Source organism: Callospermophilus lateralis, chromosome 10 (assembly GCF_048772815.1).
Source record: "Callospermophilus lateralis isolate mCalLat2 chromosome 10, mCalLat2.hap1, whole genome shotgun sequence".
Taxonomy (NCBI): domain Eukaryota; kingdom Metazoa; phylum Chordata; class Mammalia; order Rodentia; family Sciuridae; genus Callospermophilus; species Callospermophilus lateralis.
The window spans coordinates 119,859,267-119,874,078 of NC_135314.1; the positions used below are offsets into that span (position 1 = coordinate 119,859,267).

At 37.6% G+C, this 14,812-nt stretch overlaps 1 pseudogene; it reads right to left on the minus strand.

Moving 5' to 3' along the window:
* Positions 1-4,735: 4,735 nt before the first annotated feature.
* LOC143407928 (putative monooxygenase p33MONOX pseudogene) lies at positions 4,736-5,695 on the minus strand (annotated as a pseudogene).
* Between the last annotated feature and the right edge of the window lie 9,117 nt (positions 5,696-14,812).

A 14,812-nucleotide genomic window follows, 5' to 3' on the forward strand; every position in this document is an offset into this window, starting at 1 on the left:
TGACTGGAGTTGAGATGAAATCTTAGAGTCGTTTTGATTTGCATTTTTCTAATTGCTAGAGATGTTGAACATTTTTTCATATATTTGTTGATTGATTGTATATCTAGGTTTTGTTTTTTGATCCAGTCTCACAATCTTTATTTTTTAATCGGTATATTTAAGCCATTGACATTCAGAGTGGATAGTTGGATTAATATCTATAATATTTTGATTAATATCTGTCACAATAATCTGTTATATTCACAGCTACATCAATGCTTATAGCAGCACAATTCACAATAGTTAAATTGTGCTAGATGCCCTTCAGTAGATGAATGGATAGAGAAACTGTGGTATATATATAGAATAGAATATTACTCAGCATTAAATGAGAATATAATCATGGCATATGTAGGTAAATGTATGGAGTTGGAGAATATTATGCTAGGTGAAGTAAGCAATCCCAAAAAATCAAATGTCAAATGTTTTCTCTGATATGAGGATGCTGACTCATAATGGGGATGGCAGGGCAGCATGGGAGGAATGAAGAAACTTTAGATAGGGAAAAGGGGAGGAAGGGGGTATGGGGGTAGGAAAGACAGTGGAATGAGATGGACATCATTACCCTAAGTACATGTATGATGACATGAATGGTGTGAATATACTTTGTGTACAACTGGAGACACGAAAAATTGTGCTCTATATGGGAAATATGAATTGAATTGCATTCTGCTGTCATATATAACAAATTAGAATAAATAACTTCAAAAAATCTGTCATATATGTTACTGTTTTCTATTTGTTGCTTAATTCCTGGTTCCTATTTTTATCATCTACTCCCTTTCTTTTCAGTCTTTTGTGGTTTGTTTGTTGAGCATTTGAAATTCTATTAATTTTTGTGTATATGTGTGTGGGGGGTGCTGGGTATCAAACCCAGGGCCTCGCACACTCTAGGTAAGCTCCTACCACTGAGCGATTCCCCCAGCCTGAGCATTATAAAAACATGATTTAATTTCTCTCCTTTCTTAGCATATCAATTGTGCATTTTCTTTCTTTGATTTTTTTTAAATGGATGTCTTAGAGCTTGCAATATACATTCACATCTAATTCAGATTCATTTCCAAATGACACTATACTTCATGGGTGGTGTGAGTACCTTGTAATAATAATCCTAATGCTCCTCTCCTTTTCCTTGTGTTACTGTTGTTACTCATTTTACTTTTTTTAAAAAATATATTTTTTGTTTTCTTTGATATGAGGATGCTGACTCATAATGGCGATGTGGGGCGGAGCATGGGAGGAATGGAGGAACTCTAGCTAGGGCAAAGGGGAGGGAGGGAAAAGGACGGGGAAGGGGGTAGGAGTGATGGTGGAATGAGTTAGACATCATGACCCTAAGTACATGTATGAAAACACAAATGGTGTGAAAATACTTTGTGCACAATCAGTGACTTGAAAAATTGTGCTCTATATGTGTAATATGAAATGAATTGCATTCTGCTATCGTGTATAACAAATTAGAATAAATAAAAAAGAAAATCTTAAAAAAATAGATGTTATATGAAACAACAAAGTATGTTTGAATTTCAGATGAACATGGGTTACGTAAGCTATGTTAAATTTAGCCAGAATGCCACCATCTACTAAGTTGTGTTGTGTTCTCTTTTGCTCTCTGCCCATATTTAATGGTGATATCAGTCTGTTAACTGCCTAATAAACAGACTTGAAGATGAAAGGTTGTGGCTACTTCATATAGGGCTTACCTATATATAAGGGCAAACAGAGTAACTATAAATATTAAAGGATCCATTTTTAAAGTCAGTGTGTAGCTTATTATCTATTATATATTTTTTCCATTTTAAGTAGATGATCTTACTATAAATATTAATTTTACTGACCAAAAAAATTTATTCACTCTGGCTCAAAAAAAAGGGTATTATAGTTGAACGCAATACCTTTATTTTATATATTTATTTGTATGTGATGCCGAGGTTCAAACCCAGTGCCTCGCACCTGCTAGGCAAATGCTCTATCACAGAGCCACAACCCTAGCCCACTCATTTTACTTTTATATAAACATATGCATTAAATATAACAGATTTATTTATGAATACATGATCAAATAAAGTGTTACTATTATATTGAAAACAAAAAAAATTTATGTCACCTTTACTTATTCTTTCTGTGATATTCGTCCTTTCTGAGTCTCCCATCTATGCAATTTTTCTTTTCACTGAAAAATGTTTAGCTCTTTCCAGCCGGCGCCGAGGCATGGGCATCTCTCGGGATAACAGGCACAAGCGCCGCAAGACTGGAAAGAGAAAGCCCTACCCGCGGAAGTATGGGCTGGGGGATGTGGCTCAAGCGGTAGCGCGCTTGCCTGGCATGCGTGCGGCCCGGGTTCGATCCTCAGCACCACATACAAACAAAGATGTTGTGTCCTCCGAAAACTAACAATAAATAATATTAAAAAATTCTCCCTCTCCTCGAGGAGGCAACAGGAAGTACCGTGCTTGGGAACTTCTCCTGGGGTTCTGAGTGTTGTACTCGGGAAACAAGGATCATTGATGTTGTCTACAATGCGTCCAATAATGAGCTAGTCCGCATCAAGACCCTGGTATAGAACTGCAAAAGAAATATGATGAAAGGAAGAAGAATGCTAAAATCAGCACTCTTCTGGGGGAGCAGTTCAGGCAGGGCAAGCTTCTTGCAAGCCCGGAAGAGCAAATAAGTCCTCCTCCCTTCTGACTTAGCTCATGTAATCAAGGTGTTTATTGTTCTAAAAAAAAATGTTTAGAATTTCTTTTAAGGCAAGTCTTCTGGTAAAATTCCCCCAATTTTTGTTTTTCTGAGAAAGTCCTTATTTCTTCTTCACTTTTGAAGGATAATTTTAAATATTTCACTCCATTCTCTTCTTGAATGCATGGTTTCAGAGTAGAAGTCAGATGTAATTTAAAATTTTCTTTTCTATAGGTAAGTTGTCCCCCCCCCCCAACTTTGGTTTCTTTTTTCTTTTTCTTTTTTATTAGTTGTTCAAAACATTACAAAGCTCTTGACATATCATATTTCATACATTTGATTCAAACCCACTTTGGTTTCTTTCAGGATTTTCTCTTCTGTTTTCTGTAGTTTGAAAGTGATGTGACTAAGTGTAATGTTTCTGTTATTTATACGGCTTGGTGCTCTCTGAACTTATAGGATTTGTGGTTAGGTGTCTGACATTTGGGGAAAATGTTTAGACACTACTGTTTTAATTATTTGTTCTATTCTCATCTCTCTTCTTTTTGTATTCTCACTACATTTTTTTTTTTAAATCTTTTGTGGCTCTTGGATATTCTGTTTTCTTTTTTCCTTCAGTTTTTTCTCTCTGCTTTTCTGCTTTGAAGGCTTCTGTTGAGATCTCTTCAAGCACAGAGGTTATTTCTTATGTCCTATCTATTAATAAACCCATGACAGGTATTCTCCATTTCTGTTACAGTCTTTTCTTTTCTTTTCCCTCCCTCCCTCCCTCCCCCCCCCCCTCTCTCTTTCTTTCTTTGAAAGCAGTGGGATCCCTATTGTCCAAACAAAAGATCATAACAGAAGACACAAATATATTAGTTGTTCTGACAATTTTAGACTTCAGGGCTTCTCTATAAGAAGGCCAGCTTCTTATGTAAGCAAAAATCCTAGCCCAAACAAAAAAATGGCAAGTATCTGAGACAGTGTTCAAGACAAATGTACAAAGTGAGGAGAAATAAAAATGCAGTTTCTAAGATATGTTGCATAAAGTCATGAGGCTCATTTTGGTGAAAAATGCTTTTTTTCTTATTTTGAATACTTCTACCTCCCCTCCAAAAAGTTAAGCCCTGACCTATACAAAGAAACTGAGATAATTGACCCTAATTTCAAATGAATTTCATTTATTCTAAAAGCTTACCATCCTAGGGTGGGGGGCGGGGTATAGCTCAATGATGGTAGAGCACTTGCCTTGAAGGTGCAAGGCCCTAGATTCAATCCCCAGCACCACAAAATATATCTCAAATCAATAGACTTAATTTTCTTATTTTAGGAAGTTTAAACCAAATTGGAGTTAAACTAATCTTACTTTAAAGTGCAAGAAAGGGTATGCAAGACTAGTGTTTATCGGTGACATGTAAATGAGAAGCATCCTTCCAACAGCAGCAGCTCAAGAGGTACCAACAAGCATGAAGAACTGGTTACAGGACAAAGCAATCCATTAGACTGACCAAAAAGCAAGGAGACCAGTTTTAGCCTAGAAAACAGGGGTCCCTGCAAAGTCTGACTGTTAATTCTATCCAGACCTTAAACAGGTCTTAGGTTCCCCTACCTGACAAGACTGGAGCACAGCATCAGCGGAGTCAAAAAGGCCAAACTTGTCAAGGGACACCTCTACACCATGGTGTGTTTATGCTGATGGTGGTAAAATGAAGCCTAGGTTTTGGAATAGCATAAACATTTACCTAGTAAGCAATGATCAAAGTTCTGGTCTGGGGTAAATGATACAAGAAAGGGTAATGAAGTCTCCCAAACAAAACTGCTGAGATTTTTTTAGTTTGACTCTAAAACACTACAAAACGGTTTCTTCCACACAAGGACAAGCTTTGCACTGATGTTTCTCAAAATTCATTATGTCTCCACCTCTAGCCTCAGTTTTTCTGTTTGTTTTAATATACCATTCCTATGTCAGAGCTAAGGTAAAAGGGGAATAAAGGACAAGAAACCCTCTGTCCCAAGTCCCTGGAATAGATGCACTCTAGCAGCCAGTGGGTGTGAGTGCATTCAAGTCAAGTGGTTTGAGATTATGGGTCTGAGGCAGTGGTTTCTTCCCTTCTATCACTGGGACATCCATCTTGGGTGGCTTGAAGGTTGCTGGATCTTCAGCCATTCGGGTGGCCTGGGCATGGATCAGCTCCATGGGAGAGGGCTTCTGGGCGCCTTTGTAGGCCTGGATGCAAAACCTCCAGAACCAGACTTCTGAAGGCATCTTGGACCAGAAAGGCTCCATTTATCTGATGAGGTTCTGTCCTTATCTCTACTTCCAGGATCCATGGTGCTAGGACTTGGACCAGGTAAGACTACAGAGGAACCAGAAGAAAACCAGCCTCTAGGACTCTGCTTAGGGGAAGAGTGAGGGCTGCTGCAGCCTGCTTCTCTTCCTCTGTTCTCTCTCCACTCTGCAGCTTTAGTTTGTGGAGTGCTTCTGCTACTCGGAGGTACTTGGTTTCCTCGGTGGTAAGGCCCTTATGGGGTGTGTAGCCAGCATCTCAGTCCTGCCTGTTGTTCAAAACGCTGAATGCTTTCCTGTGTCTGTTTTGTGATCAGAGAATTCATGATGACATGGGTAGCTTTGGCTTTCACCACTGGGACCTTGTCTGTACTGTCAGTGACCGTTGACAGGGTCATGGCAGCGGGGGATACACTGGCCTCTCCTTCCTCCTCCTTGCAAGATGCTGATACTTGCCCTCTGGAATCTTTGGCTTCCAGGGGAGGCTGCCCATGTCCCATGGAGGAGGAGTCATGGGTGCAGGGTCCTCAAAGGCATCATCCTAGCTGAATGCCCGACGGCACATCCCGATGGGCAGGGACATCTTGCCTAGGGGCCCGCTAGACCCAAGAGCAGGTACTTCTGATTGTCTTGAAGCCATTGATACACTGGGATCCAGGTGTTTTTTCAATTTATAATTCGGAGCTGAGTCCCTGCCACCACAGTGAAATGATGTCACCACTATGCTGACAGAACAGGTATTAATGAGGAACATTGTCCAGGTGCTGCAAATTAGCCCCTGGCAATTACTAACCTGTTCTCCATCTCTATAATTTTGTTATTTCAAGAGTCGTATATTTTTTAAAATATATATTTTTAAATTTAGTTTTTAGTTTTAGGTGCACACAATATCTTTAATTTTCTTTTTATGTGGTGCTGAGGATCGAACCCAATGCCCTACTCATGCTAGGCGAGCGCTCCACCACTGAGCCACAACCCCAGCCCCTAAGAGTCGCACATTAATAGGATAATTTATGCTACAGTATATGCCCTTTGGACATGTCTTTATTTTACTTTTTCAGAAAATCCATTCAACTTGTTGCTTTTATCAATAATTCATTACTTTTTATTGCTGAATAATATTTCATGGTATGGATGTGTCATAGTTTGTCTACCCAGTTACTTATTGAAAGACTTCTGGTTGTTTCCAGTGTTTGGATGTTATAAAAAAGATGTTACAAACATTCATGTATATGTTTTTTTGTGATAGATTTCATTTCTCTGGGATAAATGCCCAGGAGTGCAATTGCTGCATCATATGGTAGTTGCATTTTTTTTTTTAAGAAACGGTCACATTGTTTTCCAGAATGGCTATACCATTTTACATTTCCACCAGCAATGCAGAAGTGATCCAGTTTCTCCACATCCTTGACAGTATTTGCTGTTGTCACTGTGGGCATGTCTGAGCCAACTCTGAAGCAGAGAAAGTCCCTTTAGAGATCCCTTGGCACAATTTCACCTGAGATTGCTCCATTGCTTTGGCAGACCTTTTGCTCAGGAAGAATTCTGTGATGCGGTGGAATTTATTGGCTCAGACAACCCTGATGCAATTCCCTGAAGAGATACCAGTGCCCTGACTAGCCCCGTGGTCCAGCTGCCTGGAGGAGGAAGAGTTGCTGCGCAAGCGCAAGCGGTGTCTCCAGCCTGGCCAACCTCCCCCAGCTTCTCTCTTCTTATTTACCTTGAAGAACCCCTCCTCACTATATATTCCTTTGGTGTGTTTCACTATAAATAAAGCATTCGTGGGCTTTTCCCCTTTCTTAGGATCAGACCCATCAGGTCTCTTCCACCCATCAAGCCCCTGCTTCAAAAAATAATTTTCTGCGTCTTTTGCTTTATTTCTTAACACCCACACCTCTGAGGGTCGCCTATTCCCTCCCCATGCAGACGGTGGCCAAGAGTCACTATTTTTAAATTTTAGCCATTGTAATAGATTTGCAGTGGTATTTCACTGTGGTTTTCATTTGCATTTCTCTAGCGACTAATGATGTTGAACATCTTCTTAGGTGCTTATTTCATCTTTATAGCCTCTTAAGTGAATGTCCTTTCATGTCTTTTGTCCATTTTCTATTTGGATTTATTTTTTCCTGTGAAGATTTGAATGGTCTTTATATATAATAGGTGGTAGTTCTTTGTTGGACCTATGGCTTGCAAATATTTCCCCCCAGACTATTGCTGCTGCTTCTTCTTTTCCTTCTCCTAACAGAGTCTTTCACAGAGCAAAAGTTTTTAATGTTGGGGAAATCCACTAAACCAACTTTTTCCTTTCTGTGTTACACTTTCTGCTGTTACATATAAGAACAGTTTGCCTAATTTAAAACTTTTATAGTTTCATGCTTTACATTTAAGACCACCCTGATACATTTTGAATTAATTTTAGTATAAAGCTATAAATTTAGGTTAAGGATTTTTGTTTGTATGCCTTTTGTTTATGGGTATCCAATTACTCCAATATTAATTTGTCAAAATGAGCATTCTTTCTCCATTGAATTGCTTTTGTGTTTCCATCAAAAATCAGATATTTTCAAATATTTGTGTTGCTCCAATTTTAAGTTCTAAGTTCTGTTCTATGATGTATGTGTCTGCTCCTGTGTGAATAACACATGGTCTTGCATACTGTGGATATATAATAAATCACAAAATCAAATAGACTGATTTTTTCCCTATTTTCTTTTTCTCTTTTTCGAAATTGTCTTTTCACTCTTGTGTTTTTTATGACTTTCCATATATATTTTTGAGTTATCTTGTCTGTACAAAAAAATCTTGTCAGGATTTTGATAGGATTTGCACTAATTCTATATCAGTTTGGGCAAATTGACTTCTTTACTATGTTGAACATTACTTATTTAGATCTTTGATTTCTTTCCTCACTACTGTTTAGTTTTCAGCATAAACTTCTGTACATGTGTTATTAGATTTATGCCTAAGTATATTTTTTAGTGATCAATTGTAAGTAGTATTGTATTTGTACTTTTGGTATCCATTTATTCATTGCTCATGTATAAAAATACATTTGATTTTTATGTGTTTAACTTGTGTCCTGCCACTTTGATGAACTTATTTATCAGTTCCAGGAGTCTTTTCTTTTTTAAAGGATTATTTGGGGGAGACACTGCAGATCTGTGACCCAGAACTTCTTGTAGATGGTGAATCAAAGCTCTTCAATCTGCAATAAAAATGCCTTCCAATACAACAACATTGAAAAAATGGGACTAAATAGAATAGAAAGAGAAAAAAAATTGAAGAGGCAGAGACTGAAGAAAGAAATTACTGGACCAACATAAGTGAATGAGAAGGTGGTGTATCTCCTGAAGCAAAAATGATATAAAGATGCTGATAATGCTTAGGAACTTAAAAACATTGATTGCCCAGAATTAAGGGAAACATTTCTTAGTTCTCCAAAAGCTGGTAAAGAAAAAGATGGCACAAAAAGAAGATATCAGGTAGTGAATTAGATGTTAGCAAATAAAAGAAAAGAGATGCAGATGAATCAAGAAGCCTTGCAAGAAGTGGGGCCACAGACAGCAGAGGAGAACTTATTCTCATGAGATAGATGGAAAGAACCAGAGGAAGTAGGCTTGGTGCTGGCAAAAGAGACATGATAATTGCTTATTATTAAAAGAGGCTAACATAGTATTCCTGCCAGAAGATGAAGCTCAATAATGATTGTATGCTATATGTGTGTGTGTGTGTGTGTGTGTGTGTGTGATGTGTGTGATGTGTGATGTGTGTGTATGTGTGATGCCATCATTCTGAGCAAACTAAGAAATAAATCACGTAAGTTAAATTAAAAAATTTCCTAAAGCTATAACACTTAAAATTAAATAGTTGATTCTGTAGTTAATTGGAAAGTTTGAATTATTTAATTTAAAGCAGCCATATCAAAATCTATATTTACATCTAGTTATATAAATGCAAAGGTTTATTTATAAAACAATCTCCCACCCAGATGAGGAAGATAGACAAATACTGCTATGTTTTAATTAGTTTTAAGCAAGACTTAGTTAGGTGGACTTGTAAAAATTTTTCCAGTGAGCATTCCTTTATAGAAAGTTGAGATCCATGTGCAATTTGACTGAATGGGCATGATTAATGGGATATCTAAGACTTGGCTCAGGGAAACCTAGGCAAATGGTGAGAGAAGTTGACAGTTTAGGACCTGCTGCATAAACAAGTCAACAAACTTCTCTAATCCAAATCATTGACCTGCATTTTTTTCCCTTTATCCCAACTCATTCCTTACATGTAGACTCAATATTTCCAATATTTGAGTTTTTGGTATTTGAGCAGAATCCAGGCAAAGTAACTTTTATAGTAATCAGAATGTTATCCAACTGTATATGGTTTATTTATTGTAAATACTGGTGAGCAGTGATCAATAAGCAGTTTTATATTCCACTTTAAAAGATTATTTGGGATATTCTATATCAACAATCATTCTTTCTGCGAATATAGAGAGTTGTAGTTCTTCATTTGTGACCCATATGTCTTTTATTTCTTTTACTTGTCTTATTGCACTGGCTGGAATAGCCAGCATGTGTTGAATGCGAGTGACAGAAGTATTAAACTTGCATTGCTCTGAATCTTAGGAAGAAAACATCCAGTCTTGCCTGGTGAAGTATGATGTTAACTGTAGCTTTCAGGTGTTTCTTATCAAGACAAGGATGTTCTCTATTCTTTGCTGAAAGTTTTTTTTTTTTTTATGTTACTGACATTTGTGGTAAATGGATACACAGGTCTGGTGACTATCACACTAAATGAAATAAGCCAATCCCCAAAAACCAAAGGTCGAATGTTCTCTCTGATATGTGGATGCTAACACACAATGGGGCAGGAGGCACAAAGAATAGAAGTTCAGTGGATTGGACAAAGGGCAACAAAAGAAAGGGAGGAGGATAGGAACAGGACAGTAGAATGAATCTGATATGACTTTCCTATGTACACCACAGTCAATCTCAACACCATGTACATGCACAAAAGTGAGATCCTAATTAGAATAAGATATAGTCTATGCTTGTATAAATGTGTCAAAATCGATTTTACTGTCATGTATAACTAAAAGAACAAATGAAAAAAATGTTGCTGTTAACAGATATTGAATTGTGTCAAATGTATCCTTGGCATCAATTTATATGATCGTGTGATTTTTTTTCTTTAGTCTGACAAATGGTGGACTAAATTTTTTTTCTTTTTCTGAGAAAAAGGAAAAAGAAGGTTTATTGCTTTGTTAGCAAAGGAGAAACACAGGGGACTCCTGTTCCAAAGGCTGTGATTCTTCCCATCAGCAGGAACAGGGGGCTTTTAATGAGGTGACTCAAAGGCTACATCCCATGTGTTCTCTGCTGGAGTTGTAATTTACTTGGTAAGTTGGGAGATAGTAATTTCTGAGATCTTCTGGCACCATCTGTAAAGTCTTCATTCCTATGGTGGACGTGTACTCAAGGATAGATAAATCTGCCTAAAATGGGAAAGAAAGATAATTCTATTTCCCCTGAGATTAGGGAGGGGGACATTAGGGAGGAGCAGAAGGAGAGGAAGAGAAAGAAACATGTCTATTTAAAAAATAAGTTGCAGTGGCAGAGCGGCAAGGGCTACATTCAAAGCATATTTCCCCACTGTCAATGTCTACATTCCATTTCCATGGAAAAATGGATGACGAGATCTCCAAGCTGCTTCCTGCTGAAAGAGGGCAAAGTTCTCTATCAGGTGGGGTACAAACACTTAAAGGTAAGAGTATTCAGCACCAGAGCAGTCCAGAGGTCCACAGTGGCAGATGGCAAGTAACTGGACAAGGATCACATAGGGCAGGGATCATGCAAGACAACAGTAAACAAGACAGCCAAGCATTATTTTTTTTTGTAAACAATTAGCACAAAAGCAATTGGTATTTCAGCCTGGTCTCTGAAAACCATAAAAACAGTAACTCATAATGATATCAGTGTAAAACAGATCAAATTTATCAATATAGGCATTTAGGTAGATTTTTAGGTCTATGAGATAAGGCTCAAATTAATTCAGGATGAACTTGCAACTCTAGAGTCCTTAATGTTCATCATTATTAGGCACTCCCACCCAAGAACCCTTCCTCTATAGCCTCCAGCTTTACTTACTTTTGGTAGGGCTGACACAAGCGTACATCTTAAGTTACATGAAAAAAACAAAAATAAAAACATTGTTTTCCTTTTAAATGTCTGTGTAGGACTGGGCTTTGGCTATACTCTCCTGCCAGGTATTTAGGAACAAGTTGGTCAAAATTGGCAGTGTTCCTATCTACTCTTAAGAGTCAGCTGAGATTCCTCAGAGATCACTATTGGGGACATGTGTGAAGCCTCCTGACTCCTTTAGCTTTCCTTTACCAGTGGTGCCTCTGCCAGGATGGGTCAGGCTCAGGCTGCCCGTATGTGGCTTCTCTTGCAAGCATCAGGGACATTTCTCTCTCCAATGACCCTCTTTTTGCAGAATGTGCACTGGTTGTCTTCTTGTTCTCCAGGGTCCACTCGATCTCCCTGATCAGCAGATAGGGTGACTCAGCTGAGTTGCAGAGTCCAGAGAGGGATTCCATCATTCTCTGGGTCCCAGCTGACTGTAGAGGGCAAGGACCAAAATGTTGGCTGCTCTTTCCATGGCCCTTTCACTTCTTTGACTTTGGTTTCCAAGTTTTTGGTTTTAAACACCCAGCAGGCCAGTTTCCCAGTTTTAAAGTAGTAGTCACAGTAGTTACAGTACTAGTTACAGCATACAGTAGTTAAAGTAGTTATAGATCACTTCAGTGTCTATAATTTTACAGTTACCCCTTTCACTTCATTGGGTCAGTATCAGGACTAGAAATCAGCATCGTATCCTATCTGTATGTCTTATTATCCCAAATGAACACAAGTTGTTTTATTAGATGCAGTGCCTCTGCTAAGCACTAACAGGCAAGAGTAGTAAAATTTATAAGAAAAATACAAAATTAAAGTAACAGAGTGAAAAAAAAGCTTGTGTAATAGTTATGAACCAAGAAAATGATTTTTATGATCTTAAACCTTTAATTAGTTATGTATTATAGTCCCTGTTTATTTGATCTTTTGAACACAACTCTAATTGAGCTAAATTCTAGCATATTTTGGAGCCATTCTAACATAGCATAAAGTGGGAGGCAGAGTCTTTTCTCAGGTAAGGCAGGGTTCTTGACAAATAACACAATACCACATTACATCTAAATTTTATTACATTGATTTTTGAGTACTGAAGCAGACTTGAATCCCTGAAATAATACCAATTTTGTCATGGCAAATAATTTTTAAAAAATATTTTGCATGCTAATGAAAGCGTTCCCTCTAAAAAATGGAACAATACAGGGATGCCCTCTTTCACCACTTCTATTCAATATAATCCTTGAAACTCTAGCCAGAACAATTAGACAGATGAAAGAAATTAAAGAGATACAAAGAGTTATTCTTTTGGAAAAGAATAACTCAAACTACTACTATTTTCTGATGACACGGTCTAAGTTTAGAAGATTCAAAAAATTATACCAGAAAACTTCAAAAACTAATAAATGAATTCAGCAAAATAGCAGGATGTAAAAATCAATACCCCTAAATCAAATGCATTTCTATACATCAGTGATGATTCCACTGAAAGAGAAATTAGGAAAACTACCCCATTCACAATAGCCAAAAACAAAAACAAAAACAAAAAACTTGTGAATCTAACAAAAGAGGTGAAAAACCTCTACAATGGAAACTACAGAGCACTAAAGAAAGACATTGAAAAAGGCCTTAGAAGATGAAAAGATCTCTCATTCTCTTAAATGGGCAGAATTAATGTTGTCAAAATGACCATACTACCAAAAGCGCTATACAGGTTTAATGCAATCCATATTAAAGTTTCAATGACATTCTTCATGGAAATAGAAAAAGCAGTCATGAAATCCACTTGGAAAAATAAAAGACCCAGAATAGCCAAAGCCATACTTAGGATTTTCATGTATATTTTGTTATAGATTTTGACCTGTGATTTTCTTTTTCTGTTGTGTTCTGTTTTTGCCCTTTGTCAGAATTTGGGCAAACCTAGCATTGTAGAGTAATTGGAAAGCGTTAACTCCTCTTTTATTTCTGGAGAAGATAATTTATTTCTCTTTCACTATTTTCATGAGTTAAAATTTTCATTCATTGCTTCTTTGAGTACTTTTTCAGGCCTGCCCAATTTCTTCTCTCATTCTGGGACATGAATGTTAGATCTTGTTATAGTTCCCTTGGTCCCTGGGGCCCTGTTCATTTATTTTTCATTCTATTTTTCCCTGTGCAATTCTATAGTTTATCTTATATTGATCTGTCTTTCCATTTACTAATGTTCCCTTCATACTGCTATTAAGATTATCCACTGGAAAGTTTTTAATTTCAATTATTGTAATTTTCAGTTCTAAAATTTCATTTGGTTCTTTTTTCATGTGTTCATTTCTTAGCCAAAATTGTCCATTTTCCCCCCCTAGGTTTTATTTTATTTTATTTATTGGTTCTAATTCATTATATATGACAGTAGATTGCATGTTGACATATTGTACACAAATGGAGCACAACTTCTCATTCCTCTGGCTATACATGGTGCAGAGTCACTCCACTAGTGTAATCACACATGTTTTTAGGGTAATATGTCTGTCTCATTCTACCGTCCTTCCCATCCCTGCACCCTCACTCCCCTCTACACAAACCAAAGTTCCTTCATTCTTCCTTATCCCCCCACCCTACTCTGGATCAGCATCTACTTATCAGAGAAAACATTTGGCTTTTGTTTTTTGGGGATTGGCTGGTTTCACTTAGCATGATATTCTCTAGTTCCATCCACTTACCTGTAAATGCCTCAATTTCATTCTTCTTTAAGGCTGAGTAATATTCCATTGTGTGTCTATACCACATTTTTTTTAATCCATTCATCTGTTGAAGGGCACGTAGGTTGGTTTCATAGTTTAGCTATTGTGAATTGAAATGCTATAAACATTGGCGTGGCTGCATTACTGTAGTATGCTGATTTTAAGTTCTTTGGGTATAAACTGCAAAGTGGTATAGCTGGGTCAAACGATAGTTCCATTCTAAGTTTTCTGAGACATCTCCATACTGCTCTCCATAGTGGTTGCACCAATTTGCAGTTCCACCAGCAATGTATGAGGGTGCCTTTCCCCCCCACATCCTTGTCAACATTTATTGTTGCTTGTGTTCTTAATAACTGCCATTCTGACTGGAGTGAGATGGAATCTCAGTGTAGTCTTCATGTGCATTTCTCTAGCTGCTGGAGATATCGAACATTTTTTTTTTGTATATTTTTTGACCATTTGTATTTCTGTGACATGTCTGTTAATTTCCTTAGCCCATTTATTGATTGCTTTTTTTTTTTTGGTGTTAAGTTTTTTGAGTTCTTTATATGTGGGATGATGTTTTGACAAGCTTGCACACAGGAGAAGTCCCTCATAGCCTGACACTCTACGGAGGCTATATTGCAGCAATCACTACTCAGAAAGGGAAAGAGGAAGGAGCTCCTGGGAAGAGGGCAGAGAGGACTCATGTAGCGAGGTGATCTTTTGGGGAGCCTCTGGTTTGGAGAACTGTGAAGGGTGGCACTGGCTCAAGGACTTTATTTCTGCTAAGGGTTTATCTTGTCTGTACCTAGTATATTCTCGTAGTGTGCCAAGTAGACAGGATGCAACTGGCTGAGAGGCTAATTTGAGCTGTTAAAACAATAGGATTTGCAAACATATGAGTTTGGTAATACTGAATGTTTGAGCTAATGAATCTCAGCCTGCTGTCA